The sequence below is a fragment of the Malus sylvestris genome, chromosome 15 (genome assembly GCF_916048215.2).
Source record: "Malus sylvestris chromosome 15, drMalSylv7.2, whole genome shotgun sequence".
In the NCBI taxonomy this organism is placed as follows: Eukaryota; Viridiplantae; Streptophyta; class Magnoliopsida; order Rosales; family Rosaceae; genus Malus; species Malus sylvestris.
The window spans coordinates 37,872,557-37,885,922 of NC_062274.1; the positions used below are offsets into that span (position 1 = coordinate 37,872,557).

At 38.3% G+C, this 13,366-nt stretch overlaps 1 pseudogene; it reads right to left on the reverse strand.

The window, feature by feature from the left end:
* Window positions 1-6,402: 6,402 nt before the first annotated feature.
* LOC126604567 (autophagy-related protein 13b-like) lies at window positions 6,403-12,861 on the reverse strand (annotated as a pseudogene).
* Window positions 12,862-13,366: the final 505 nt, after the last annotated feature.

The window sequence follows — 13,366 nt, forward strand, 5'->3', positions numbered from 1 at the left end:
ATTGGAATTGTTGTAAGGGAAGTTGTGATGGCTGCATAGGTGTTAAATAAAACTCCTCAGATTGCTGCCAATATCCATCTTGTTGAGGCTCCTTGGCTTGATTTTGTGAGCCCTGCACCAAAGAATTTATTTCATCAAAAATTCGATCATAATCTGTTAACGAACCGGAGTTTGATTGAGCATATTGTATATGAGGTTGTGATAGCTGCATAGGTCTTGAATAGAACTCATCTTCTTACTACCAATATCCATCTTGTTGGAATTGTTGAGGTTCTATGTAATCTGAATAATCTCTCCAATCCGAATTGTAAGTGTTGGAAAACATGTTTTCCCATGATTGGCTATGACCTTGATAACCCTAAGCATCTTCATTCGCAGCGAATTGAGAATATTGCTGAGTTGGATATCCTTGCCCATAGGACACACCACATGTAGGGACACTTTGCATTGTGGTCCTTTTGGCATATTGTGACAATTGAGAAGTAAGTTCCGCCAATTGAGCTTGAATGGTAGCAAAATTCTGATGCGAAATTAGATAAGCACACAAATTAAACCCTCTTTTTGTCAAATTGTAGCAAAGATGTAAGTAGGGATCGTTCTAAACCGGGGATTAGGAGGGATTGCTAAACACTTGGAAACTGACTTAAAAACTCAAAAACAAAGTTTAAAACACTAAACTAGACTCAAAGAATGCAAAAGTAAAGGTTAAAACACTTAAACAAACCTAAAACTCAAAACAGCAACTAGAAGGCTCAAAACTGCCTAAAAACCACTTTCTGGGCAGTTTTGAGCACCTACACTAATTTGGACGAAATTTGATGAAAACTTGAATCAAAGTACTTAGAAACACAAATCAAAACACTTTCTAACTAATCTAAGGCTTCAAATAAAAGGGGGATTTGTTTTGGACGAAAATTTAACACAAAACAGAAACTTGAAACTAAACAGATTGTAAAAACGATTTTGGTGAAATCAATGGTTAAAAGGCTAGTTAGGAGGTTCTTCTCCACACATGTCACACTTGCAAACAAAACGATTTTCAGTTGTTCTTCCGATAAACTATGAATACTCAACGCCCCAAATTAACCGTGAATTGCACTAATTAACCCTCAGTTTTTCCACAAGTTATTAAGTTGGATGATTGCATACGACAACCCAAAACATTCCCTACAAGTTCCCTACATGAATTGCATAATAGAGATACAAGCAAGAATCATTACGTTCTATGAAAAACATAAGCATTGACGAAGCATTTGTTACTATGAATTGCATGAAACTTATGCTAAGAATTCATTCAACGCGATCGTTTTCAAGCGATCTTCACTACTTGTGATTATAAGATTGTAACTATTAGGTGAAACTCCCTCATAATCTAGCATCATATTCATGCATGAAAACTAAGCGTGCACTCTCAATCAACATACACAAATAAGTTATCAATCAAATAGATGAACGAATTGAATCCACAACTTATGAAATAACAACTGAATGTAATCGAATCAAATTGCAAGCATGTACATGGTTTCGAATTACCCCCCAACCAAGGGGGTTTAGTTCCTCATACTCACAACATAAAGTTTATTGAATTGAAACATCGAAGACATAAGAAAGATTACACCTAAAACGCCCAAGAATTCCACTTTGAATTTCTGCACGTCAAGCTCCTCTTCTCTTCTCCTTGCTGCGGCAGAGATGGTTTTGGGGGTTTTTGGATGTGGTTTTGGTTTAAGAACGGAGTTAGGATGATATGGTGGTGCGGCAAGGTGTGTGGGTGGTGTAGGGAAGTGTAGAATGGTGTATGGAGGTGGATGGTGGCTGCGGCAAGGTTGGGAAGTGGCTGGAATGGATGAAGGTGGCTGCGGCAAGGTGGGGAAATAAGGGTTGGATGGTTTCTGATTTGTGGAGAGGGAGATTATCTGCGGCAAAGGGGTAAAACACATATATATAGGCACCTAAAACCCTAAGAAATCAGATTGGGCTAGGGTTAGGTGCGGCTACATAAGTGGACTAGGGTTAAGGTTTGTAAAATAGGGCTTCTAGGATGGAAAGGTGCGGCATGGGCTTAGGGTTACTAATCAGATTTTTGCATGTGAACAAGGCCTAGGTGCGGCTGATTAAGTGGCTAGGGTTAGGGTTTAGGTGCGACATAGGTCCAAGAAGTAAGGATGGGTCATCCAAAAGCCTAAAGCCGAGAATAGAAACTCACGAAAATGGAAACCTCCAAGAATAGAAACTTCCAACTTTTAGAAACTTTGGTTGCCAATTCCGATTTAGGAAAGATCAACCCAAAATGGAAACTTTTAGGCTTAGCTTTCCTACTTCAAGTAGGAAACCTCAAATCTTCAATTCTTCAATTTCATCCCAACCTTGTGTTCCAAGCATGTTATTTTCATTCCAAGCTCACTTTTTGCTCCAAAAGCTCCAAATTGCATCATTTCATGTAATATGTCCTTTAAACCTGAAAACACATGAAAGTAGCTTAAAAGACTACTTTAACGAAGAAAACATAAAGAAAATGCATACGAACTAGCTAACTAAGGCGCATAAATATGCTCCTATCAAATTCATGTCTTACTTTTCTAGTACCTGAAATCAAGGAAACAAAATTAAATCAAATATCAAAAGTAAAACAAAAGACACGAAAAAGAAACAACGGGGGATTAGCAAAGTTGCTAATCCCCAGCAACGGCGCCAAAAACTTGATGCAAAAATTATCTTAACACACAAATTTAACCCTCTTTTAACAATTGTAGTACAAGTATAAGTAGGGATCGTTCTGAACCGGGGATTAGAAGGGCTTGCTAATGACCTCTAAACTGACTCAAAAACATAAAACTAAACTTAAAAACACTTAACAAGACTCACAAGACTCAAAGCAAACTTAAAATACTCAAAACAGCTTAAAACAACCAAATAAACTTAAACTAGACACTATGAATGACTTTGGACGAAAATTGACTTTTACTTGAATCAAAACACTTAAAAACACAAACTAAAACAGATTTGAAACACTTTGAAACAAGAAACTAAAAGGGGGGTTTTGATTTGGATGAAGTTGAAACAAACAAACAAGTATGAAAAATTAGACAGCTTGTAAAATAAATTTAAGAAATAAGATGATGGATGGGATAGCTTGAGGCTTTTTCTCCACACATGACATGTATGCAAATAATTCGATTTCCAGTTACTACTTCATTGAATTATGAATGACAATGCTCCAAATTAACCGTGACATCCCTAGTTAACTCTCAGATTTTCCTTGTTTTATTGGATTGGATGACATCATTCGACAACCCAAAACATTCTTCAAAAGTTCCTTACATGACATCATAATAGAGATACAATCAAATATCATTACGTTTAATGAGAATTATAAGCATTGACAAAGCACTTGCAACTATGACATCATGTCGCTTATGCTAGGAATTGAACTTAACGCGATCGTTTATAAGCGACCTTCACTACATGTGAATATAAGTTTGTAATGATTATGTGAAACTTCCTTATATTCTAGCAACGGATTTATGCATGCCAATTAAGTGTCGACCCTTAATTAATAAATACAAATAAGTTATCAATCAAATAGTTAAGCCAATTCCATTCATGATTCAAGAGTTCATAACTGGAATTTATCAAATTATATTGCACACATAATCATGGTTTTGAAATCACCCCTAGCCAAGAGGGGTTTAGCCACTCATATTTACAACAAAACGAAAGGAAATGAATTTAAACATTAGAAACAAAAGAAAGAAAACACCTAAACGCTCCAACAATCCAAGTTGGACAGCAAGCACGTCCAAGCATTTTCCTTTATTTCCTTTGCTACGGCACAAGGTGTTAGTGAGTGTTTGAAGGTTTGTTTATATGGAGGAATGTATGTAAAGATGAATGGATGTGTTTGGATGAAGGTTGTATTGAAATGGGGATGAATGATCAAGCAAAAACTGAACTAAATTTATGTTACACACACTTCCTTTTATAGAGGAAGTGCATGGCAATGGAGGGAAACATGGAGTGGTGTAGCAATTGAGTGCAATGATGCATGAAATCTGAAATGGAGGGAACGAGGAATGGTGTAGCAATTGAGTGCAATGATTCAATGTAATAATGCATGAAATGTGAAATAATGAAGGGAACAAGGGTGATGATGCACGACATGGGTGGAAATTGGAGTGATTTATGGCAGAAAATAGGAAAGGGAGGCTCCCTTGCACGACAAGGAAGAGAAATGGTGAAGGATGATATGGCTTGGACTTTTAAGGCAGGTTTAGGACTTGTAGAATATGTAATGAAATGTCCTAAAGTATTTAGAAACCCTTCGTGTGACTGAATCTTTGGTAATTTAGATTAGAAAAGGTAAAGACAAGATAAGGCAAGTTTGACTAGTCTTTCCTATTTCTTGATGGTTTCCTTGTCTTCCTTGGTCCTCTATTTATTTTCTTCCTCTCCTTGGCACATTCCTAGCTTCTTTAGATCTTTAATTTCGTCCAACCACTTTGCTCCATGCATGTGCTATCCATTCCAAGCCCAAAACTGCTCCAAAATGCACCTTATTGCATACCTTGTCCTTAGAACCTGAAATTGCACGAAAATGACTTTAAACACTAAAACAACTAAGGAATAACAACATAAATGCATGAGAACAAGCTAACTCAGTCGCATAAATATGCTCCTATCAATACGCTACACCTACTCGGATATCATCATTGAGGAAAACATCAACCTCATCGAAATTAACACTGCCAATCACTTTGTTGTCATTCTTGTCACTTAATCCTGCATCACTATCCCCGTCAGCCACACCTTTCCCAGGGGAAGCCTGAGGATGCCCTCTACTTCTTGGTTCAAATTTGACATTTGTATTGCTACTCTCTTCAGCATCCAAATCCTCACTAGATTCCTTGTTGTCAGCAGCACTGTTGGTACTCCGATCCTCTTCACTTGAACCAGTAATATCAAGATATTTAGGAGGCTTAAGAGTACCAGATGACACAGAGACCTGAGAACTCCTGGTTTTATAAGCGGGACCAACATGTGCAGCTTCTTTATCAGACGCTACAATGAAGAGACACGGTTAGAATACAACCATTAAAGCATGGCAAAGCAAGAAATGAAATACCTGGGAAAACAAGCAAATATACCCAGGAAAAGCAAAGCCTCTAAAAATTCAAGCACCACACGCAAAAGCCTAAGGCTTTAGTATGAGACTAGCTTTCTTACATCTTTAACATCAGACTAGCTTTCTTACATGCCACCACGCAAAAGCCTACGATGTTAACATGGGACTAGCTTCCTTACATGTCCCCATGCAAAAGCCTACGACTTTAACAAGAAACTACCTTCCCTGCATGCCATCACGCATATGCCTAAGGCTTTAACATGGGACTAACTTCCCTACAAAATTCGACTGCTTTAACATGGGACTAGTTTCCCTACATGCCATCAAGCAAAAGCCTAAGGCTTATAAGTCACGTGAAAGCCTAAGAGCATGCATTTAATGAAGAGAGAGGCTGACTTTCCTTTCTTAGCCCACGTTGAAGATCAATGCTTGAAAGCCAGGAGACACGTTACTATAAGTAACACATGTGGAAGACTGACCCAGAAAAGTAGCGTCTCGAGAAGAAGGCCCAACACAAGCTTCACGAAGCCAACGACGCCTGTCTGCCTTGCACCAAAACGGAAGTGGCAAAAGAACTAAGGAAAGGAAAGTCATCCACCAGAACCACTATTTGAACGGAAAAATAGTTGCCTAAGATCGGGAAATCTAATTGTGAGGAGTTTTTGGATGTTAAGAAGGATAATTTCATCATCATCTCAAAAATGTCATTTCCTTCTAAGTAGTTGCTTCCAAAAGCTGTTTGGGAATCACTTCTGAAGTCAAAAGCCTAAATTCTTCAAACGCCTCTCTCTTCATCTTCATGATTTTACCACCTTTCTAGCATCGACTTAGTGCTAGCTACCATTGCCGGAATCATATTCTGGCAACACAATAGCTACATATTAGCAAATTTTCCTTCAATTTGTGTCATTTCCTATTTGTTTCCCCTTATATATAAGAATTGTCAGATAAGAACTCACTTTTAAGCTCCATCCATCGCAGGTTCGCCATCTTTCACAATTTTGTCCATTTTTCTTACTTTGATGTCATTGCAACGCTATATCCAAGTAGCTTCTCCATAGCTTGTGAAAGATCTTGATGAGAGCTAAGAGAACGGACAGACAGATAGCCAGAAATAGTAGTGATCACCTATGCAGAAACTAATAGTTGATAGTGCTATCTGGTATAGCGGTATTTCTCTCCACATTCCTGGAAGATGTTCCGAGTTCAAAATCTCCCTCAACCTTTGATAAAGAATAAAAGTACATGAAAGAAAAATAGATGCACTACTTCCCAGCTAATGAACCAAAGTTTATAATTATTATAGAAATGAGGACAGTAAATCGAAGGAGCAAGCATTATGGACATATTTATATACATCATTGCTAAACTTATATAATCAAATTTTCTCAAATATATGTACAAATGGAAGTGGACGCCAAAAAAATAAAAGGAAATTTTTTTTTTCAGCCATTCAGAATGAAACCGCGAAAACTGAAAACCAAAATGTTGTAGGTTTACTGCAGAAGCAGAAGCATATTTGGACTACTTATGAGATTTACTGCCTTTCCCTATTAACAAGTTTTTCATTGTCTTGTAACCCCGGAGCTCTTGTAATGCATCCATGGTAGTTTTTGATGATATAAGCCCAGATGAAACGACGCTTGAAGAACTAGCATGCTGAATTGATGCATGATCCTCAGAAGACCGATCAGGCTCTTGGTTACAGTTGCTCCAGGTTTCAGGCCTACCGGCCTATGACAAATTTACTGAATTCGAGTGATTCTACCAGAGAGGTGGGGCTTTTCTTAACATATGTACAAGTGCACCAACAACAGCATCTTGGGATTTTCTAATTGGAAACAACCCTCCAGGCCCGTGTGGTTCGCATAGCGGTACATGTTTGTCAATAGATTCAGGTCTGAGGCAAAAAGATAAGATCATCACACCGCATTAGCAAAACCATATCTATGCATTTGAGAGGGCCATATGCCTTTCACAAACAAATCAAGAGAATCTAAAAGAATGCCCGAACATTGAACTCTATGACCACAGTATCACCAGATGCAGAGAACATAGTCGCTCACCTATAAACCAAAGACCTTATAAATGGTTTAATGTGCATGAGGACTTCGATGCTTGAGATTGACTCCTTGTAGCTCTAATGTTTACATACTATTATCAAGCAATGACTAATCAAAAGATGACCCATCGCAGTTCCTTGCAAAAATTGTCAACTTATACTCATAATGGCACTTGAAACCCTAACAAACAAAAGACGAGGACAAAAGACAGACTCATTTCTTTATCGACAATCACTAATCCCTTTGCTTTTCCTTGCCTAGATGTTCATTTTTTTAAGTAATGGTGAATCACCAAAGACCTCATAACATATTCATGAGGAAAAACACTCTATGGGGTTATTTAGTAAAGGGGACGATTTTGCCTCCATGAGGCAGAATAGCCCCACTCTGTGGTTGATTAATCCTACTCCGCAAAGGACCCACGTATCCTTTACTAATAAAGGAAGGGAGCATCAAGCAGATGCACTTTCTTTTTATTTGCAATGTGGATGTAGCTATGTCTCAACCTCTATTTATCATGGTTTCTTGCTGTTGGTCTGGTGCTTCTTTGTGCACCGGAACTAACCCAACAAACAAGGAAAAAAAATCCTAGTGATAAAGGGAAGATAAATCCTATATGGGCTTTTTAGCCAAAATGATCCATAAGATTTGTATAACTCATCACCTTGGTCCCTGAGATTTGAAATCAATAGAAGTGGTCCCTGAAATTGTCCACTATCAATCATTTTGGTCATAATAATTAGTAGGATAAAATGATTTGACAAAAAATTGAGGGTATTTTTGTCATTTTATTCTTGTTTAATGGAGATTTTTCACAGAATGACCAAAATGATTGATGGTGGACAATCTCAGGGACTAATTTTATCGATTTCAAATTTTAGGGACCAAAGTGAGAGGTTATAATCTCATGAACTATTTTGGCTAAACAGCTATCCTATATGCATCACATCCATCCCCAACAATTTGAACATTATTTGTACCACTTGATTCTGCATCAAGGGTATTATTATTAGTAAATGTACATTCAATCACACAAAGAAATAGCATCAAAATATTTTACACAAAATAAAATTATTATCATTAATAGAAGAAAAAGAAAAAAAAACCCAAGTAATATGTAAAATACTTGCACAAAAAAGAAAAGAAAAAAGCAACTCAAAATCAAGGGTAAATCTCAATTTACTACCCTCATATTTCATGGTTTTCAACATTTAGTAATTAAGTTTTTTTTGTCCCAGAGTCATACATAAAGTGTTAATTTTGGGACAATCTCATACATCCGTTAGTCAAACTGTTACGTCTGTCGTTAACTGATGATGTGGTGCCTATGTGGACAATAACTGGACGCCACGTATCATTAAAAATATTAAAATAATTAATTAAATAAAAGTATTAAAAAAAACCCTACCCCCGCACTCTCTCTCTCCCTTCATTCTCCCCCCCTCTCTCTCTACCTCTCTCTCCGCTCTCCTCTTTGCTTTTGCTTCACTGGGCTTGGATGAAAAACCCAAGATTTTTCTCTGGCTGAGATGAAGAAATTAGTGCAAAAGCTTGGATCTTCCACTGAGGTAAGAGCTTACTGAAACCACATACACAATCAATCATCAAATCTTTCAAGAAATTAAGAGAAAGAGAGAGAGTCATAGAGAAGAAAGAGAGAGAGAGAGAGTCCTCTGACACCATCGACAATGTTAAGGCCAAGATCCAAGCCAATGAGGGCATCCCCCCGGACCAGCAACGCCTCATCTTCACCGGCAAGCAGCTCGAGGACGGCCGAACCCTTGCCGACGGAGATGGAGATGGAGGGAGGGAAATCGGGGATGGAGATGGCGATGAAGGTGAATCGGCGCCGGGTTGCAGCGATGGAGTCAGCGAGGGCTCTGGCGGAGAGGAAGAAGAGACGGCGGTGGTGAATTGGACTAGGAGGAAAGCGAGAAGTAGAGGCGAGTTTGATGAACCTCGACATTGTTGAAGGAGAAGGAGGCGGCGTCGGCTCGAGGTGTTTGTTTCCCGAGAAAATGTGGATCTGATGGGAAAGTGAGAAGAGAGGAAGTTGAGATTTTGGGAAGCAGTTTTGAAATGGAGTGGAGAAGATCTGGAGGAGATCTGAATTTGAAAGGAGGAGACCTCGAGAGAAGGGAAAAAGGGGACGACCGCGATTCAATAAACCCAGTCGCTCTGGCGCTCCTCCAGCTGCTCCGCCGCTGCCTCCTGCACCTGGACCAACAACTCGCGCAACATCATGCGTCCGAGGGAGATGGGGGTTGGTGGTGGTTTGAGTTCAACATCGTCTTTCAGTTTGAATTTTACTGAAACTTTGAAACTAATTGAATTGGGGTTTTCCTTTTGATCTGAAAAAGCTGAACTTTAGGGTTTGAGAGTGGGGGATTGAATTGAAAGATTGGGTTTGGGGATGATTTGATCGGAATATTTTGTTGTTTTGATTTGCAGGGGTTCTGGGTTTTTTCCTTATTGTTTTTTTTTTGTTTTGTTATAATACTTTATTTAATTAATTATTTTAATATTTTTTAATGACACGTGGTGCCCAATCATTGTTCACATAGGCGTCACGTCACCAGTTAACGTTAGACTTAACAATTTGACTAACGGATGTATGAGACTTTCCCAAATTAACATTTTAGGTATGACTCTAGGACGAAAAAAACTAGATGTAATAAATGTTGAAAACCATGAAACATGATAGTAGTAAACTGAGATTTACCCCAAAATCAAATATTTCCAAATACTTAGGGAAGGTCAGCGGTATCAGGTGGCTTGTGAATGTTTCTCTACCTGACTCGTTCTGAGCAAATTTCTTACACTATTGAGTTCGAGATGTCAGTCAACTCATATAATAATTATGAAATGTGGGTTCCTAGTATACAGGGGTTTCTAACCCTGTGCCCAAACTTGGATACCAATTTTCAGACACTGATATTGAAAAACTGAACTAAGTCCTAAGGCTTTATCTTTCAAGTTCAGTAAATAAATAGCTAACGAATCGTTATGTGTACTCCTTAGCATGTATCTACTGCATAAGACAATACTATTTCTCTGGATAAAAAGGAGCAAAGCAGTGTAAAGCACAACAACTAACGAGAATCCCTCGTGCATATTTAGCAAACATATTTAAGTATTGCGCTTATGTCCCAAATCATTTCATGGGCTTCAACTAAAATGGGTGGCCTGCATCTAGTAAGCATGATGCAACACATTACCATACCATGTATGAACGGTGTCTTACTCGTAAACTAACCTTATAAAAAACTAACCAATGGAAAGAAATAATTTATCATATAGAATGCTTCCTTCTAATTTCTTACTAATCAATCTCACATCACTAGTTTGATCCATGATCAATGCCCGTTGTATGTTGACAGTGCAGCTACCCCTCATTGCTCGGTTACAACTGTGGTGTATATTTAGATAATAATTAACCGTTTGACTGGCAAGTTATTTCCAAAGACAATCAAAACTAACTACAGAGTGCATAGAGACATAAACAAGTAGGCAGAAAGTGAAACAGCTTAGGTAAAATACTTGCAGAAATAGAAGTAACTGAAACATATGAACTTCAGAACTTACCTGCTGCTGGGATCCGTCGCATCATCATACTCCACATCAAATGAGTAAGCAAAATCGGTATCATCCAAATCATCAGGAAAAGACCTACTGGAGCTGCTGGATGATACTTTCACCCCCAGAATATTGTCTAGCTTCATCTTTCCCAAAATAAAACAACTGCATTAAAAATAACAAATATTAAATAAAGACAACCACTTTCTAATGAGACCTTCACAACATCAGCATCTACAATACCTTCTCAACCGCAGTACCATGCTGATTAAAACCTGTAGTTTTATCACTTTTAAAACTGCCAGATCCAGTTCCTCTAAGAGTAAAATTTAGCTTGTTGGAAAATGCAGGGAAATCAGCAAGTTTAGCCGCCGGTTCACTAGCTAGTGCACTCTCAGATTGTAAATGAGGCTTTGAAGGACGACTCCCAGGAATAAAGATTGGCAATGAGCGCGAGGCAGATGATTGTGAGGGAGAAATGGCAGGTGAAGGACAATACTCATCATAGCTTGTATCCTTTTTATGAACATGAGATGTTTCAGGCGGATAAAGTGGCAAGGCTGTCGGTTGAAAACAACAAGCACCTGGATTAGAAATCGAAGTTTGTGGTTCTGAACATGTAGGTGAAGGTGAGAAAGAAACTGAAGGTGGCGTAGCTATATAATGGTCAAAACTCCAACTGTCGCCTTGAGAATGGGGAAAATGATGGATAGTGGTATTGTTCCTGTAATAGGAAGTTATGGGAACCCTTTAAGACGATCTGTCAATGGGCTACCAACATAGTCCGGAATAAGTTGTGGAGACATAGGAGTTGATGGTTCAGAGCTTACATCTAAAAGTGATGAACAATACAATACAGAAATACAAAGCCTGCCACCAGCTGTGTCCACAGGGGGTGAACCCGAACCGCTGCATTTCTGCTTCTTCACTACAAGTGAAGGGCTCAGAAAAAGAGGATACCCGGTAAGTGATAGCAAATGGCCGAATTTGACCAGACGAATTGATGTCGCGATAAGCTTTGTACGCAGGTTAGCCTGACAGTGACATGCAAAGACCTCAAAAATAACATTGATTTCTTATACACTGCAGATAAATTATTATTGCTCGACCTCCTCCTCCTTGAATTTATATCTCTAATCTTCCGACTCTCATACTGCAGAACCCATCTCTCTATAATATTTTCACTCTTTGCGTCACACCCAAATTCGTCCTGCTCATAATTCCAACAGCATGGATACCGCTCTTTCAATGACAAGTTTCTAGCAAGATCCCTTTTAGGCGAACACTTGACCTGGCCACAATCAAGTGGTCTCTGAACCATAATCACATCAACCACCATAGGTTCAAAATGGCACTGGCAGAGATCAAGATTCTCCCGCGCAGCAGGGCATTCCCTCAGAGCTAGATTAAACCACTTATCCCTCGGCCTCATGCTCGATGAGGACGATGAGGATGAGGACGGGGATGCCAGGGCTTGCTCACCGCTAAAATTACGCGAGGACATATATGGAGTCCTAAATTCAAGGATTATGTGGAGACTTTGGCATAGAATTCAGTGATTATTTGTTCCAATGCTTCAGAGTGAGAATTTCCATGAGAAGATGTCATAATGTGAAAATTTATACGAGTAGCACGTACCCTTTTACGAAGATATAATGGAGCTGCAACTATCAGACTCCACTTCAAAGCATTTAACTGCAAAACAACGGAAGCCGAAACAGGTCAATGCTCTTCCAAACACAAAACCCATGAAATAACATACTATTTTAACCCGAATCGACTATAAAATCCACCTACTTCATCCAAATTCTAGTCGGATTTAGAACAATGATCGAAAACCCAGAAAGATTATGCAATAATATACCAAGGAAACAATTACTTTAAAACGGGATATGATAAATTTCAGAAAATTGCAAATGAAAATTAGAAGAGACCAGGCAAAGTCGCAGCGTTCCAACTCCCTTGTTCAGCAAGAAACACGCTTAGGCTTAGCTATGTGGGTTTTCACTTTCTTACTAATTTCTTCGCTTTTTCCTTTCAGTTTTTGCAACTACGATCAATTTCCGCGAAATTAAGGAAGGAAAAGCAAAACCCAGTCAATGCATATCAACTATCAAGAGAGAGACAAACACTATTTAGCTGACTGACTCACCAATTACCAGGCCTTAACAATTCCTGACACGACACGACACAAAATTAACATATATTCGGGTCAATACGATAACGAATCGGGTCGTTATTGGATAACCCGATAAGCACCTATTAAGATAACGGATTGGTTTGGGCATACACGTGGTAACATGATGCATGATAAGTAAAATATTAATTTTATAATTTTATAACCCTAAAAAAATACTATAATAATTATATATATTAATTTAACAATTTTGTACCCCTAAAAACTATAATAATAATTATATATATATATATAGATATATATTAAGTTAAATTTTAAATATTGGTGACCATTGGATCGGCTTAAATATACATATCATTCAATTTCCTAAGTGTTATACGTACAAAATAAACATTCAGAGATCAAGTAACGGGACAAAACTTTTCGACGATTATAAACGAATAATCACAATTTAACGGTTATTTTAAG